General features: G+C 49.4%; 1 protein-coding gene across 1 annotated transcript in view; it reads left to right on the top strand.

The window, feature by feature from the left end:
* Positions 1-13,054: 13,054 nt before the first annotated feature.
* The window catches only part of LOC119459200 (cytochrome P450 2C23-like), a 331,343-nt gene continuing 329,034 nt past the window's right edge, over positions 13,055-15,363 (top strand). The window contains exon 1 of the mRNA XM_037721024.2: positions 13,055-13,078. The gene's annotated coding sequence lies outside the window, so the exon portion shown is untranslated. The remainder of the gene's footprint in view (positions 13,079-15,363) is intronic.

Genomic DNA, 15,363 nt, shown 5'->3' with positions numbered 1-15,363 from the left:
AAACCTTCCGCAACATAATGTCGAATGAGTGTTTATGTTAGCGGTTGAGTTCATATTATGCTTTGCTTCATATGTAGTTACTATATCGCTGTGTTTTTTTAAGAATTCAAGCTGCTTTGCTACGAACCCCATGCGTCGAACAGTTCATTCGGTCGAGTGGGTAGAAATGCCAGGTTTGGCGTGACACTTGCCACATCACAACGGGACATCATGCACCACAGCGATGCCACAGCGATAATACGGCAATGCATCCTCCTTGCCACTTATGTAGTCACCATCTATGGTAAGCGCCTCGCTTGCGTAGTATGAGGGATAACGAGGCAACTTCCTCATAGGTTTGGCTGTCGTGGGAGCCCTCCTGGACATTTCTGTAAGTACTCTCGAAACCAGGGGAGTCGTTTACTGTCGAAATAATCATCATGAGCCTTTATTTATGTCCACTGCAGGACGAAGGCCTCTCCCTGGGATCTCCAGTTACCCCTGTCTTGCACTAGCCGATTCCAATTTGCGCCTGTAAATTTCTTAACTTCATCACCCCACCTAGTTTTCTGCGGTCCTCGACTGCGCTCCCGTTGTCTTTGTATCCACACTGTAATTCTAATGGTCCACCGGTTATCCATCCTAGGCTTTACATGGCCTTCCTAGTTCCATTCTTTCCGCCTAATGTCGTTTTTGAGAGTACGACAGGAGTGGCGCAAAACGTTTCGAAATCGTAGTGCAATGGCGGTGCATTCGCAGTGACTGCGCGGCTGTGGTAGAGCGACAGTCGACTGTTTTTCCGGGCCCTTAGTAATGCCGAGCCGAGCGCTTTCCTTCTCTTTCCCGCACACATCGCACAGGACACCACGCCTCCGGAAGCCGGAGGCTTAAATGCCCTCGCAATTTAAGGCATACTCCAGCAGTCCAGTCATTAATCTTCGTGCTGCTCCCAGTCAACTAAAAACGTGGCACAGCATGAACGCCGGTTTGGAGCCTGTTTTTGACGGATCGATGGAGTTCCTGTCGATTCCAGCAAATATATAGCGTGCGAGCGTCTATTCTCGCGTGCTGTTTGTGTGACCATTCAAATAAGTTGTCGGTTTCACCCAAGCATCCCAACCAATTGACATTCTTTCGCTCTGTGGAAAACAACACTTGGTTCAAAATTCTAAACCAGTAATTTTCTTCTCCCTGTGCATGTTGTAATTTCTTGCATATTTGAGTTGAACTTTACCTGTCACTTTTGCCATTATTCTTAATTCTTGTTTAACTGCGTGCACAGGGATTCAGCAGTGCCATGTAGCTTATTTAATTCTGCACTAGGTACTTGTGGTTATTCATACTTTAAATTTTATACCCTTGTGTTTTAAACTTGGTTCCACCACTCATGCATTGAAATAGGATCCTACAAAATTATATGACTGTGTTTCAACCTCTTCACAATGCCCCTCAAAAATTTCGATTATTCAATAACCGATGAAACACCCTGCATCAAAAGCGATTAATTGATTAAAGGCTAAAATGATGAATGATTAATCGTTAATCGAATAAAAAATTAACCAGTCATCCCTAGCCCATTGACCTGTTGTGGTCTCATTCCTATTTTCGGCGTCATGCATCCTGCCTCGTGGAGCACGCGCTGTGTACGAATCAGCTGTATGCTGTGGGCTGGGTAACGGAAGTGTACATGTTCAAAAGGGTGGAATATTTGTGATGCGATGCGCTGGGGGGGGGGACGGAGAGAGAGGTATGCCGCACGTGATTATTGCTGCAGGTGGCAGGAACATCAAATGCTTGTGTATGAGAAAGCTGTCATGAGCCAGCTGACATTGCCAGTGCAGTGGTCCGTTCCGCAAAACAGCAACTCAACCGAAATAGGCTAGAGCGAATTGAAAACCTACATTTAAAAACAACCAATACTTAGCCTCCTGTCCACGACAAGCATGAAAGCCTCTTTTTGTGTCAGGCCTAAGACCTGCAGGTATCCTCAAAAGCACATCAAATTCAATAGCACTGAAGGAGCCCATCAGCATGAAATTAAATTATATTCTGGTTGTTTCGGCAAGACATGACGATACGATTATGAGGCACGCCGTGTTGGGATACTGCGGAATAATTTTGCCCCCGCTGGGTTCCTTAACGTGCACCCCATGCAATGCACATGGTGTGCTTCTATTTCTTCTCCATCAAATTGCGGCCGCCGCCGCCGGGATTTCATCTGGCGGTCTCGGCCTTGGGAGCGCCGCGTCAAATCAACTAAGCCACCATGGTGGATTATCTTCACTAAGCCAATAGGGATTTCCGTGCACTAGTAATAACCCCGTTACTTGCAGAAATTCTGGCCTGCTACAAATATTTATCGATAACGTGGGACACTAAAGTAAGGTTACAATAACTGGACACCGAATGAAAAAAGTGGATAAAGTTCCTGTTGTAATCACGAATATCATAAAAATGTTAAAATAAGTATTTAACGAACTCAAAAATTTTATTCTCTAATCAAATTAGGTTTCATAGAGAAAAAATGTGGCGCGTAATATTTTATGTAAATGGAGTGCAATGAAAAAAATATTGGTATGTTTCGTTTCACAGGACCCTTGTACGTTAAATAAACGCGGACGCCTAAATTTTAAACAGCTGTGTACTTCTATGCATTTGGTGTGACTGCGTATAGAAAAAGTGTTCCACAACTAGGCTAGCTCCTCGCGCCTTGCTTCTCAGTGCGTCATGGCCACATGGCCCGAGGGCCCGCTCTTCTAACTCGATCGCCGGAAGATCAACTCTAGCTGAACCATTGGCGCCCATTTCTTCAACGATGATGTTAGCCTTGCCAGCTAGGAACACAGAGTCCGGTGTGCTGACCTATTTTAAAGTTCGACGGCAACGTACCAGTCTTCCTGGCATTGCTTGGCGAGAAGATAAATGGTCATCTTCATGTCGTGTGGTCGTAAACAATACCCACATATTCAAAACTGTTGGGCGACGCTAAAACACAATGTTTCGTTTAACTACCTACAACACGACGACGCTCGAGCAGCTAGCTCTGAGCAGCTCTGGCTCTCACTTTTTGAAATGTCGGTCGTTTTTTTGGCTTTTTGTGCGCGAATCTCTACGCCATGCGAAGCATGAAGTTCTGAGGACTCTGTGGATACCCAGTTTCTCACGGTGGGTGGACCGTTTGGACATTTATCAGACTTGTTCTGGGCTGACTACTTACGTGCGGACTATTCAGCGCGAGCTAAGCCTAATCAGCAGTAGGGCGACGGCGGCCGCCGGCATCTTTCGCCGCCGGATCGGGCCCGTGAGGGAGTGTGCGCCATGTATATGCAAGTTTCAGTAGGCGGGGAGGATGTCTCTCCTGAGGAATTTCAATCTCCTGGTTGGACCACGGCTGTTAGTCGACGGAAAGTCAGAACCATGCCCGACGGCACGGGCGAGGCGCCCAGCGGGAAGCCTGGCATGGCGACGCTGCCGCAGCCTCGTCAGTCGCTCACGAAGGTTAAAAAGCAAGTCATAGCGGCGTCAAGACTGCGACAACTTCCGAAAGATCATTTGCGGGTGATTGTCCGCCCACGCAATGGCCTCGACATCAGGAATGTTAGTCAAATCAAGTTTGCCTTCGTCCTGGCCAGGGCGGCGGGTCTGGGCGTGGAAGAAATCGCCGAAGACGTAGTTTGTCCCAACGCCATGCAGAACATTGCGGTGGTGAGCACCCCGGCAGAGAAGAACGCCAGAGCGTATGCCAGGATATCTAGTATTGCCATAGGCAAAGTGGAGTACGAAGTCCACGCGTATATGGCTGCCCCGGACGACACGTGCAAGGGGGTCATACGAGGGGTAGACCTCGACATCGACCCGGCGAGACTTGAGGCGCTTATTGTTCATAACAGGAACCCAACGGTTCTTCAAGCAAAGCGAATCAAGAACTCGAAAACGGTGGTGCTTCTTTTCGACGGACTTAAAGTTCCAAATCACGTTATTTGCGGCGCGAGCATGTTCCGCTGCACACTGTTCAAAAGGCAGACAGATGTTTGCTACGCTTGCGACAAGGTAGGACATCGCGCTGACGTATGCCCTACGCCAGATGACGTCATATGCAGGGGATGTGGCAAGCAGTTGTCATCGGAGGATCACGATTGCAAGCCGACGTGCAAGTTGTGCGGAGGCGAACATGTCACAGCAGACAGGAAGTGCAAGCAGCGCTTCCAAATTCCGTATGTGGTGCGTCACAGGAGAAAGGAAAGACAGAAGCAAGATTCTAATTGCGGTTTTCAACGAGGCCACGACGGGGAAAAAGACTTCCCGCCGCTGGACACGGTCACGCCAGGAGGTGCCAGAGTGATCCAGCGCGGACGCTCCCGATCCAGCGGCGGCCGATCCAGATCCAGGGGGAGATCAGCCTCCATAGCAAGATCTCGCTCCAGGACTCCTGCGGTTCGCATCGCAACCCAAGGGGTCGACCAAGGAACGTGGGCCACGAAGATCAAGAAAATGACAAAGCCACAGGTAAAGGGGGGTGCTGCTTCAGAGCATGTTAGCTTTGAGCTAGTTAGTCGAATCCAAAAGGAGAATCCTACTCTTAGAGGCATTGTTGAACAACTCAGGGCTGAGATAGCAGAAATGAAGGGAGCTAAGGTGGCGAAGGCTACTCCTCCATCACAGCCGAACAGGCCCGTCGAGAGTGCAGGGGAGTCGCCAACAGCAGAGGTTCCAATGGATACTCATTCTGAGGTTAGGCCGTCAAAGAGAAAGGCAACTACTGAGCACGTCAGGAACGAGGAGCTCGATTTTCGGGTGCAAATCACAGATTCCTTGGCAGATATTAAGGAGACTCTTCGGCAAATGGCGGAGGCGATGGCCTCTCTTACTGCAAGGACATCCAAGCTTGAGGAAGAGGTAGGCAAATTGAGAGCCAAGAAGAGAATAAAGACTCTGGTTAAAAGGAAGGCTGCTTCCTCGGGGGAGCCCGATGGCAGTACACGGGCTGAATTGGTTGAAATTTCCAATGATGGCTGCGAGTAACGGCGTATTCAACTTTACGATCTGGCAATGGAACTGTTGGGGCTTCTCTAAAAAAAAGGGCGGCCCTTCAGCAGTTCCTCAGATTGAGAGATTCGAGACCACAGATTATTCTTTTACAAGAGGTATTGGTGGATAGAGTTTGTCTGTCGGGCTACAAATCGTACGTAAAGAAAGGACCGGAGAGTAGGGGGGTCTCCACCCTGGTCTCTAACAAACACACTTTTATCGAGCATGACTTAAACATGGGTAGTTGCAAAATTGAATACCTTTTTGGCGAGGTTATCCCGAGCGGTGAGCTCAGGAATAGCGTATTCATACTCAACGTGTACAGTTCCCCTAGAGGGGGGCAGCATCGCTTCACTTCATTGTTGGTTAAGGCGGCTTCTAGGCAGGCAAGGCCAGGGCCCCCATTGTTGTGGCCGGGGATTTTGCTGCCCAGCATCAGGCGTGGGGTTACCCCCACACTACATGCAAGGGCGAGAACCTCTGGAAGGCAGCGGCGCATCTTAGCCTCACGTTAATCACCGATTCCAACTTCCCCACCAGGATTGGCAACTCCGTGTCACAGGATTCAACCCCGGACCTCACATTCGTGGGGTCGACAGGGGAATTTTCATGGGCTAACTTAGGGGTAGAATTGGGAAGCGATCATTATAATGCTAGCACCGTGCTGCAGGTAGGCAGAAAGCCTCCCAGGGCATTGAAATACATAGAGTGGGATCATTTCCGTAAAATCAGGGAGGAAAGAGGGGGTGATTCTCCTGAGAACTTCCAGGAATGGTTGGATAGAGTCAAAAGGGACGTAGGAGAAGTGACCAAGTCGATACACACGGAGCTGGAGGTCGAGAAAATGGATAGCAGATTAGCACACTTAATAGAGGCCAAGGAATCTATACTGGCTAGGTGGAAAACACAAAAGCTCAATCGTAGGCTTAGAAAGAGGCTAGCCGAGCTAAACAAAAAAATTATGGCACACTGTCAAGTGCTTGAGAGACAGCAATGGGATGAGGTTTGTAACATGGTGGATGGGCAGATGCGATTAGGTGGGAAATGGAACCTACTAAAGTATCTGCTCCACGAGGATAAGACCAAAAGCAATCAGATTCGGGTGGTGGATAAAATTCTTCATGCGGAAAGGCAGTAGCATGGGGATGACGAAATCGCCACGCGCTTGGCACGGAGGTATCTTCCCCTGGCGGACAAGGCTGTGCCCACGGGGCAGGAATGTCCACGATATGAGGACAAATCGGCAGAGAGCCTAGACAGGCCGTTTCAGGAGGCGGACGTTCGCGAAACACTGCAGAAACTCAATGACAGGTCAGCCCCGGGACCGGATGGCGTAACCAACAGAATGCTGCGCAATTTAGATGACAGGTCGATTAAGGTCATAACGGAAGAGATCAACCGCATTTGGGAATCGGATGTATTTCCACATGAGTGGAAGGTTGCATCCGTGATTCTCCATCCCAAGCCTGGGCGCAACCCCGGAACTGAGAACCTCAGGCCCATCTCCCTCACGTCTTGATTGGGCAAGGTGGTGGAGCATGTGATAAATGATCTGATCTCTAAACACATTGAGGAGGAGGGTCACTTTCCCAACAACATGATAGGCTTCAGGCCTCACCTCACCGCGCAGGACGTCATGCTACTCATCAAGCACCATATAATAGATAAAGACACCAAGGACACGAGGGCCGTTCGCGGTCTCGATCTGGAAAAGGCCTTTGACAACGTGTCGCATAAACATATTCTAGACTCGATCTCCCGCCTTGACTTGCGGGAAAGATTTTACAGATTCGTGCACTCTTTTCTCGGAGATAGGAGGGCCACAATCAAATTGGGTGACCTGAAATCGGAGGCTTATGATCTCGGAAAAAGGGGTACTCCACAGGGGTCGGTTGTCTCGCCGCTCTTATTTAACATAGCGATGCAGGGCTTGGCGAACGAGCGTGACCAGATGGAGGGTATTGGCTCCGCAATCTATGCAGACGACATCGCCCTCTGGTGCTCTGGCGAGTCAGAAGGCCACGTTGAAGACGCACTGCAAGAGGTGGTGCATTGCGTAGAAAAACACGTCAATCGGATGGGTCTCCGGCTCTCGCCTTCCAAATCGGAGTTACTTCTATATCGTCCCACTAGAAGAGGACCCAAGCCTAGAGGGTGGAGGCCTCCAGAGGAGATTGATATTGGCGTGCGAACGTCGTCCGGCAGCGATATCCCAAGGGTTCGTTCTCTCCGGGTGCTAGGCATGATCATTGAAGCTAACGGCCAGCACGGGCGTACTATAGATAAGCTTAGAGGACATGCTGAACGAATAATCAGACTCATTGCAAGGGTTCCGAACAGAAAAGGAGGCCTAAAGGAAGATAATCTCCTCATGCTTTTCCACGCGTTTCTCATGAGCCATGTGAATTATGTCACTCCGATGCACAGATGGCAGAAACACGAAATGAACAAGTTGAACACGCTCATCAGGAAAAGTATTGTTACGTGTGAAAGGACACAGACGAAAGAGGCTATTTACAGGTTATTTACACAGAAGCCAGACAGCCAGGCCCACAATCGCTCGCACCAAGAGCACAGACACACTTCGTCGTCTTTCGCGCGGCGGCTCGTCTCTTCAACATCTTTCGATGTTATCGTAATACTACCCCCCCGGCGGCAAAAGCGCCGTCACGGTGCTGTTAAATATCCAAGGTGCTTGGAGAGGTGTAGGGTTTGAGCCGGGCGACGTGGACAATATCACTGGTGGTCACAGCGGAGGACGTAGTGGGCGTGGCTAGAACGATTTCGTAGGTGATATCGGTCACTTGGCGGAGCACGCGATATGGGTCTGTGTAACAGGAGAGCAGTTTTTCACAAAGGCCAACTTTACGCGATGGTGACCAAAGCAACACGAGGGTGCCGGGCGAAAAATGCACATCACGGTGACGGAGGTCGTAGCGTTGTTTCTGTTTTTCTTGAGACACTTGCAGACGAGCACGCGCAAGTTGGCGAGCATGGTCAGCACGGGCGATTGCATCACAGGCATAATCGCTAGTTGAAGCTGTGGGGAACGGGAGCACAGTGTCTAGAGGTAGCGACGGTTCTCGGCCATACAATAGGTAAAACGGGGAAAAGCCAGCAGTTTCGAGACGGGCAGAGTTGTATGCGAAGGTAATGTAAGGTAGAGCGAGGTCCCAGTCACGGTGGTCGGCGGAAACGTACTTCGATAGCATGTCTGTAAGCGTGCGGTGCAAACGCTCAGTGAGGCCGTTCGTTTGTGGGTGGTAGGAGGTGGTAATTTTGTGCTGTATTGAGCAGGCACGCATGATGTCGTCAATGACTTGGACAAGAACGTACGGCCACGGTCGGTGAGCATTTGACGCGGAGCACCATGCATCAAAATGATATCGTGGAGGAGGAAGTCCGCGACGTCAGTAGCGCAACTGGTCGGAAGAGCGCGTGTTACGGCGTAGCGGGTCGCGTAGTCCGCAGCGACGGCTATCCACTTGTTTCCTGATGTAGATTCCGGAAAGGGGCCGAGAAGGTCTAAGCCAACACGATGAAAGGGCTCGGCAGGGATTTGTCAGAGTGGCTGCAGGTTAACCAGCGGGGAGCTGGGAAGGCTTCTCGCGTCATTGGCAAGTCACAAGCCGACGACGTAACGCCGTACGGAACGGGCAAGGACCCGGCCAGACAAAAAACGGCGATGTACGCGGTCCATAGGTTCGAGAGGACGCCGAGGTGTCCTGCCGTTGGGGCGTCGTGGTGCTTGGAGAGGTGTAGGGTTTGAGCCGGGCGACGTGGACAATATCACTGGTGGTCACAGCGGAGGACGTAGTGGGCGTGGCTAGAACGATTTCGTAGGTGACATCGGTCACTTGGCGGAGCACGCGATATGGGCCTGTGTAACAGGAGAGCAGTTTTTCACAAAGGCCAACTTTACGCGATGGTGACCAAAGCAACACGAGGGTGCCGGGCGCAAAATGCACATCACGGTGATGGAGGTCGTAGCGTTGTTTCTGTTTTTCTTGAGACACTTGCAGACGAGCACGCGCAAGTTGGCGAGCATGGTCAGCACGGGCGATTGCATCACAGGCATAATCGCTAGTTGAAGCTGTGGGGAACGGGAGCACAGTGTCTAGAGGTAGCGTCGGTTCTCGGCCATACAATAGGTAAAACGGGGAAAAGCCAGCAGTTTCGAGACGGGCAGAGTTGTATGCGAAGGTAATGTAAGGTAGAGCGAGGTCCCAGTCACGGTGGTCGGCGGAAACGTACTTCGATAGCATGTCTGTAAGCGTGCGGTGCAAACGCTCAGTGAGGCCGTTCGTTTGTGGGTGGTAGGAGGTGGTAATTTTGTGCTGTATTGAGCAGGCACGCATGATGTCGTCAATGACATTGGACAAGAACGTACGGCCACGGTCGGTGAGCATTTGACGCGGAGCACCATGCATCAAAATGATATCGTGGAGGAGGAAGTCCGCGACGTCAGTAGCGCAACTGGTCGGAAGAGCGCGTGTTACGGCGTAGCGGGTCGCGTAGTCCGCAGCGACGGCTATCCACTTGTTTCCTGATGTAGATTCCGGAAAGGGGCCGAGAAGGTCTAAGCCAACACGATGAAAGGGCTCGGCAGGGATGTCGAGTGGCTGCAGGTAACCAGCGGGGAGCTGGGAAGGCTTCTAGCGTCATTGGCAAAGTTCACAAGCCGCGACGTAACGCCGTACGGAACGGGCAAGGCCCGGCCAGAAAAAACGGCGATGTACTCGGTCATAGGTTCGAGAGACGCCGAGGTGTCCTGCCGTTGGGGCGTCGTGAAGCTCTTCTAGAACGGTTGAGCGGAGGTGTTTAGGGACTACAAGTAGGAACTCGGAGCCGTCCGGATGAAGGTTACGACGGTATAGAGTACCGTCGCGGAGTACGAAGAGGCATAGAGTAGTATCGGCCGGAGAGTGTTCCAAACGGTCGATGAGTGCTCTGGTGTAGGCATCACGACGTTGCTCGTCGGCGAAATGAAGGAGCTGGGATACTGAGAAAACGGAAGCAGCACTGTCAGTATTGGAGGAGTCAGAGTCGTCAACAGGGTAACGCGACAAGCTGTCAGCGTCTTGGTGCAGGCGGCCAGACTTGTACACCACGGAATATGAAAATTCTTGTAGCCTCAAAGCCCATCGACCAAGCCGGCCTGTAGGATCTTTGAGCGATGAGAGCCAGCAGAGAGCATGATGGTCAGTGACGACAGAGAAAGGGCGACCATAAAGGTAAGGGCGGAACTTCGCAACTGCCGAGACAACAGCAAGGCATTATCTTTCCGTAATGGAATAGTTGCGCTCCGATGGTGATAGGAGGCGGCTTGCGTAAGCAATAACGCGATCCTGGCCACGCTGACGCTGGGCTAAGACGGCACCTACACCATGACCGCTGGCATCTGTACGCAATTCTGTAGGGGCATCAGGGTCGAAGTGGGCGAGAATGGGCGGTGAGGTGAGAAGAGTGACGAGACGAGAGAAGGCGGTGGCTTCTGAAGTACCCCACGAAAATTGTACGCCTTTCTCCAAAAGATTAGTGAGGGGTCTAGCAATTGCCGCGAAATCCTGAACAAAACGACGAAAGTACGAGCATAGCCCAACAAAACTGCGAACGTCTGCGGCTGTCTTCGGAACCGGAAAGTCTCGGACGGCGCGAGTTTTGTCGGGATCAGGCTGCACTCCGGAAGCGTCGACGAGATGGCCCAGAACAGTAATTTGGCGGCGGCCAAAACGACATTTGGACGAGTTGAGTTGCAGCTTCGCCTTTCGAAATACATCAAGTATAGCTGTTAGACGCTCAAGATGAGAGTCGAACGTTGGCGAGAAGACGATGACGTCGTCGAGGTAACAGAGACACGTGGACCATTTAAAACCTTGGAGCAAGGAGTCCATCATACGCTCAAAGGTGGCCGGGGCATTGCATAATCCAAACGGCATTACTTTAAATTGGTATAGGCCATCAGGTGTTACGAACGCGGTTTTTTCTCTGTCCATGTCGTCGACAGCAATCTGCCAGTATCCAGAGCGAAGATCAATAGAAGAGAAATAGCTGGAACCGTGAAGGCAGTCAAGGGCGTCGTCGATTCGTGGGAGCGGGTAGACGTCCTTCTTAGTAATTATGTTCAAATGGCGGTAGTCTACACAGAAGCGCCAAGTGCCGTCCTTCTTATTATTAAGTATTAAGAGAGTCCTAGGACTCCCAATGCGCACAAGCACAGAAACCGTAGCAAGCCTAGGCGTCCACAACACATTAGAGGAGGTTATCGAAGCGCAGCAATCAGGACAAACTGCTAGACTCTTGTCTACGGAGGCGGAAAGAGGGATCCTGGCTAAGGTCGGGATCAATCCGAAGACGTTAAGGGATAGGAACGTTCAGCTTTCGGATAGTGGGAGGCAGGCTATTAAGGTCTCCCCAATTCCGAGGAACGTGCATCCGACTTTCAACACTGGCAGGAGGACGGTTCGCGCCTCTGAGCTTTTGCGGTACGCACATGCGCACGAGGCAGAGTCATGTTTTGTAGATGCTGCCCAATACGAAGGCGACTCCAGCCATTTTGTTGCTAATGTCGTGGACATGAAGGGCCGAGTGTTATCGGCTGCGTCAATCAGGACGTCATCGGCTTGCAAGGCGGAGCAGCTGGCCATTGCGCTGGCGCTCCTTTGGTCGGACAGGGAAGATATTTATACGGACTCGAGATCAGCCCTTCGAGCTTTCTCGACTGGGGCAGTTTGTGAAGAGGTTGGTAGGGCACTTGAGGGAAAGGTGTTTACTCATCACGTCATTACATGGTTCCCGGCGCACGAGGGCGCAGAACTAGGGGGGCTATCCAACGTTAATGAGTTGGCCCATGCCCGGGCGCGAGGTCTTGCCGGCCGCGCCGGGCACTGGGAGGCCGGTGTGCCGGGTGGGACCGGCGACGGGCTTGGTCCGACCTTTTCGGAGGCAGAACCCCCCAGTTTCAGAGACATTCTCTCCACCTTCAACGAGATCACTAGCCACTACCAGATGAGTCGCAGGGCTTTCCCCCTGCCACATCGAAATCTCACGAGGCCTCAAGCCGTGACCCTCAGGCTATACAAACGAACTCGTATCCCACACTCTCCATCATCAGTAGGTACACGGAGGTCTCCCCTCTGTGTGCCGACTGCGGCGGAGTTAGCGATTTCAAACCCATGCTCTGGGAGTGCCCCTCTTTACAGCACCACACGGACCATGTATTGATGGCGGACGCATTTTATTCATTGGTCAAGAGCCACGAATGCATTAATCAACTCCGGGCTGTCCAGAAGGCCCACGATGCGGCGGTGAGGCTCGGCCTTCCCGTCCCAACGTGGGAGCGGCCCGCAGTCTTGCCCCTATAAAAACGGGGTGAAGATTCTTCAGGACCTAAATAAATGTTACCACCACCACCACCACTACTACAACAGCAGTAGCAAAATGGTACTTCGTCTTCATCTCTTTCCCCATCTATCTACTTTCTTCTCTTCCAGGATGTCCGTCTTCCTCTTTTTCTGGTCGCTAAAAACCAAGTTTGCCGTTAGATTACGAACATAGCGAAATATAAGCATGGTTTCATGTGCAAGTGCAATACATATGTTCGGTGCCAAGGGCATACCCTACGGAGCGATGGCACATATGTTAGTTGCCCACGTTCTCTGGTAACATGGTATCAGGAAATACTTGACAGTAAAATATTGCAGCTTTTATCAAGCCACAGGATGGGTTCCCAAAATCAAGGTGCCATGCATGGGCGTGCGTAAGGCTATTTCCCGGATATAGTAATTATTTTGACAAGTGAAGCGCTACCTTTACCGGATGTTTCTCCCTGACGCTAAAATAAAGAAATCGCGGAGCCGAGCATTTCCGGCCAATACGGCGGAGCGCAGCTGACATGACTAGTGGCAAGTTGCCGGCTACGACCCAGAAAACAAAACTGGAGTGAAATTAGCGAAACGCTTTCGCCACGTGCCGCCAGTGTTGCTTCCTTTACATCCCCGTAACTTATATACAAATGTAGTTCTCTGCCCGTTTATACAGTCGCCTGTGGCTACCACAACTCGCAGCTTCTGTAAGTAGACGAAATTTTGCCGCTGTTTTCAACTGTTTATCTTATCTTAATCAATCGTGTGAGACGAGGTTCCTACTAATCAAAGCTGAATTATCTTTTCTCACATGTAGTAAGGCAGGTAAACCTTAGTGTTTCACAAGCACGCGCTTGCACAATTTAAGTCCGATGATTTTCCTGTGCGAATATTTAGTGTTTTTAGTGGGAATGGAGAAGGCAGAGCAGTAAAAAAGCAATTTGACTTTCTCTATAGAAAAATATGCATAAAATAATAATAAACTAGTTGAAATATGTGAAAACATAAGCAGCAATGAGGGCACCATGCCGCTAACTTAGGAGAATATCCTCTAACGTCCAATATCGTTCGTAATTGCAGTTGTAGCAGTAGCAGCGCGCTTTTTCAAAATTTGCTGGAGATATGAACTAGAAAATTGGCACCCACCCCAAACGTTGCGAAATAACATGCACGCAATTTTCTCGTGTTCAAGGAATTCATCTGAACCTCTCACAATCAATATGTAAAGACATTATTAAGAGTTAATTGGAAAGAAAGTTCCACTTTATAAGAACAACACCTAAATATGAAAGAAAGAAAGAAGAAAAGGGAGAAAGAAAGAAAGATAGAAACAAGAAAGAAAGAAAGGAAGAAAGAAAGACGATATTGAATTTTTATTGATTCATGCAACTCTCGTGTGGATGAAAATGTACCCGTTCATTAAACTTGCCTTGCCAATTTTTTTCAAGACTGATTTGTCTCATTGCGAGATACTTATAGCATAAAGTGTACTGAGCATTGTGTTCAGCACTAGATATACTAGTTATGCTCAAATCTTCACACATCAAACGGACAGGAACAAAGATTCCGGCGTGTCAAGCTTATGGCTAATAAGTGTCTAAAAATAAAAAAACAATGCTTCGCACACCAGATTACAACGCCGAAATGCAATTTTTCATCCAGCTAGCCCAATATACCTAGTGGCACAGGCTGGGGTAATTTGGTTTACTGTTTTTTTTTTATTTTCAACCCCACCATATTCATCAAGCTTCCGCTACATACATATGCTCACATTAGCGCCTATAAATTGCTGCAATAAACTAACACTTACTGCGACAGCAGTGAAGCCCTAGAAAGTGGGTATTTGCTGCCGTGGGGGAATCGTTTAGTACTGTTTTCTAGCTGAAAGCACTAACATGGGGTTACCAGACAACATGCGCACATTTCTGTAGGCTTAAGCTAATTTATGTGTTCTGAAGGCCCTAATTTCTACATATCTGGGTGTATCTGTGCGTATCATATACTCGAGATTTGTGTATCGTACGGTCAAGCAGTTTCAGTATGCTTAGTAGACTATCATCAATACCACGCGGCGCTGAGCAGACACTAGTCAACAGAACCATGCCACCTTTATGAATATGCCAGCTTTAGGAATATGAGGTAGTACAGAAACAAGTACTTTCGTCAGCGGTCAATGCATGAAGCTGTGTTATGCCTCCTTTGTACTGCGACGCAATATTCGTAGAAGTTTATGCATGTGAATATGTGTCTGATGCACTGCTCGTACGGAGGAAAGATACTGCTATGGCATGTACACGCCAAAGAAGAGAAGACATCAACACAGATTAACAGCGCTGTCTTTTTCGCGTGCTTCGGAAGTCGCATGAGAATAACACGTAATGAAGTGTAGCAAAGCGGGTCCCTTAATTTTAAGCGCTGCATATTAGTCCTTCAATGGTGACATTGTAAAGTGGTCCGGCTAATACAAGGTTTAAATGAGTGGTTGGGTACAAGCTCAAAAACCCTCTTCATAGACAAGTGTACAAGGTCAAGTCAGACGGCCACGCGTTTAGCGAGCGCTTATACAGGTTGTGGCAACTATCGTGCACCAACATTTAAAAATATGCCAATGCTACGTAGCTGGACAGAACCAAGGTAATGTTGTTTGCCTTCGTTAGGTGATACTCAGATTATTTCTCGCATTCCACTTATTTACATAATTTCTCCTTATAATTTAGTGAACTTTACAAATATTTGAGTTAGATAAAAAGTATCAATGAGAATAATGTAGAGCAACATGAACTCCCGTTATAGCTTTCTGTTGCTTAATATGTGCTACGTAAATGTGTTTTTCCGAGCGTTAAAGAAGCCCGCGAATACATGCAAAGTGCCTTGAGCAGTCAGTCGCGCCGCAATGTAGAATGGAATTCAAGATGTCATTGGAAGTGTCACCAACAGGGGCATAAGTAGTGTTAATCAGCGGAAGAATTTGTCCATAAATTCATGTGAAACA

The sequence above is a fragment of the Dermacentor silvarum genome, chromosome 7, assembly GCF_013339745.2.
Source record: "Dermacentor silvarum isolate Dsil-2018 chromosome 7, BIME_Dsil_1.4, whole genome shotgun sequence".
Taxonomy (NCBI): domain Eukaryota; kingdom Metazoa; phylum Arthropoda; class Arachnida; order Ixodida; family Ixodidae; genus Dermacentor; species Dermacentor silvarum.
This window is presented reverse-complemented; position numbering and strand designations above follow the sequence as displayed.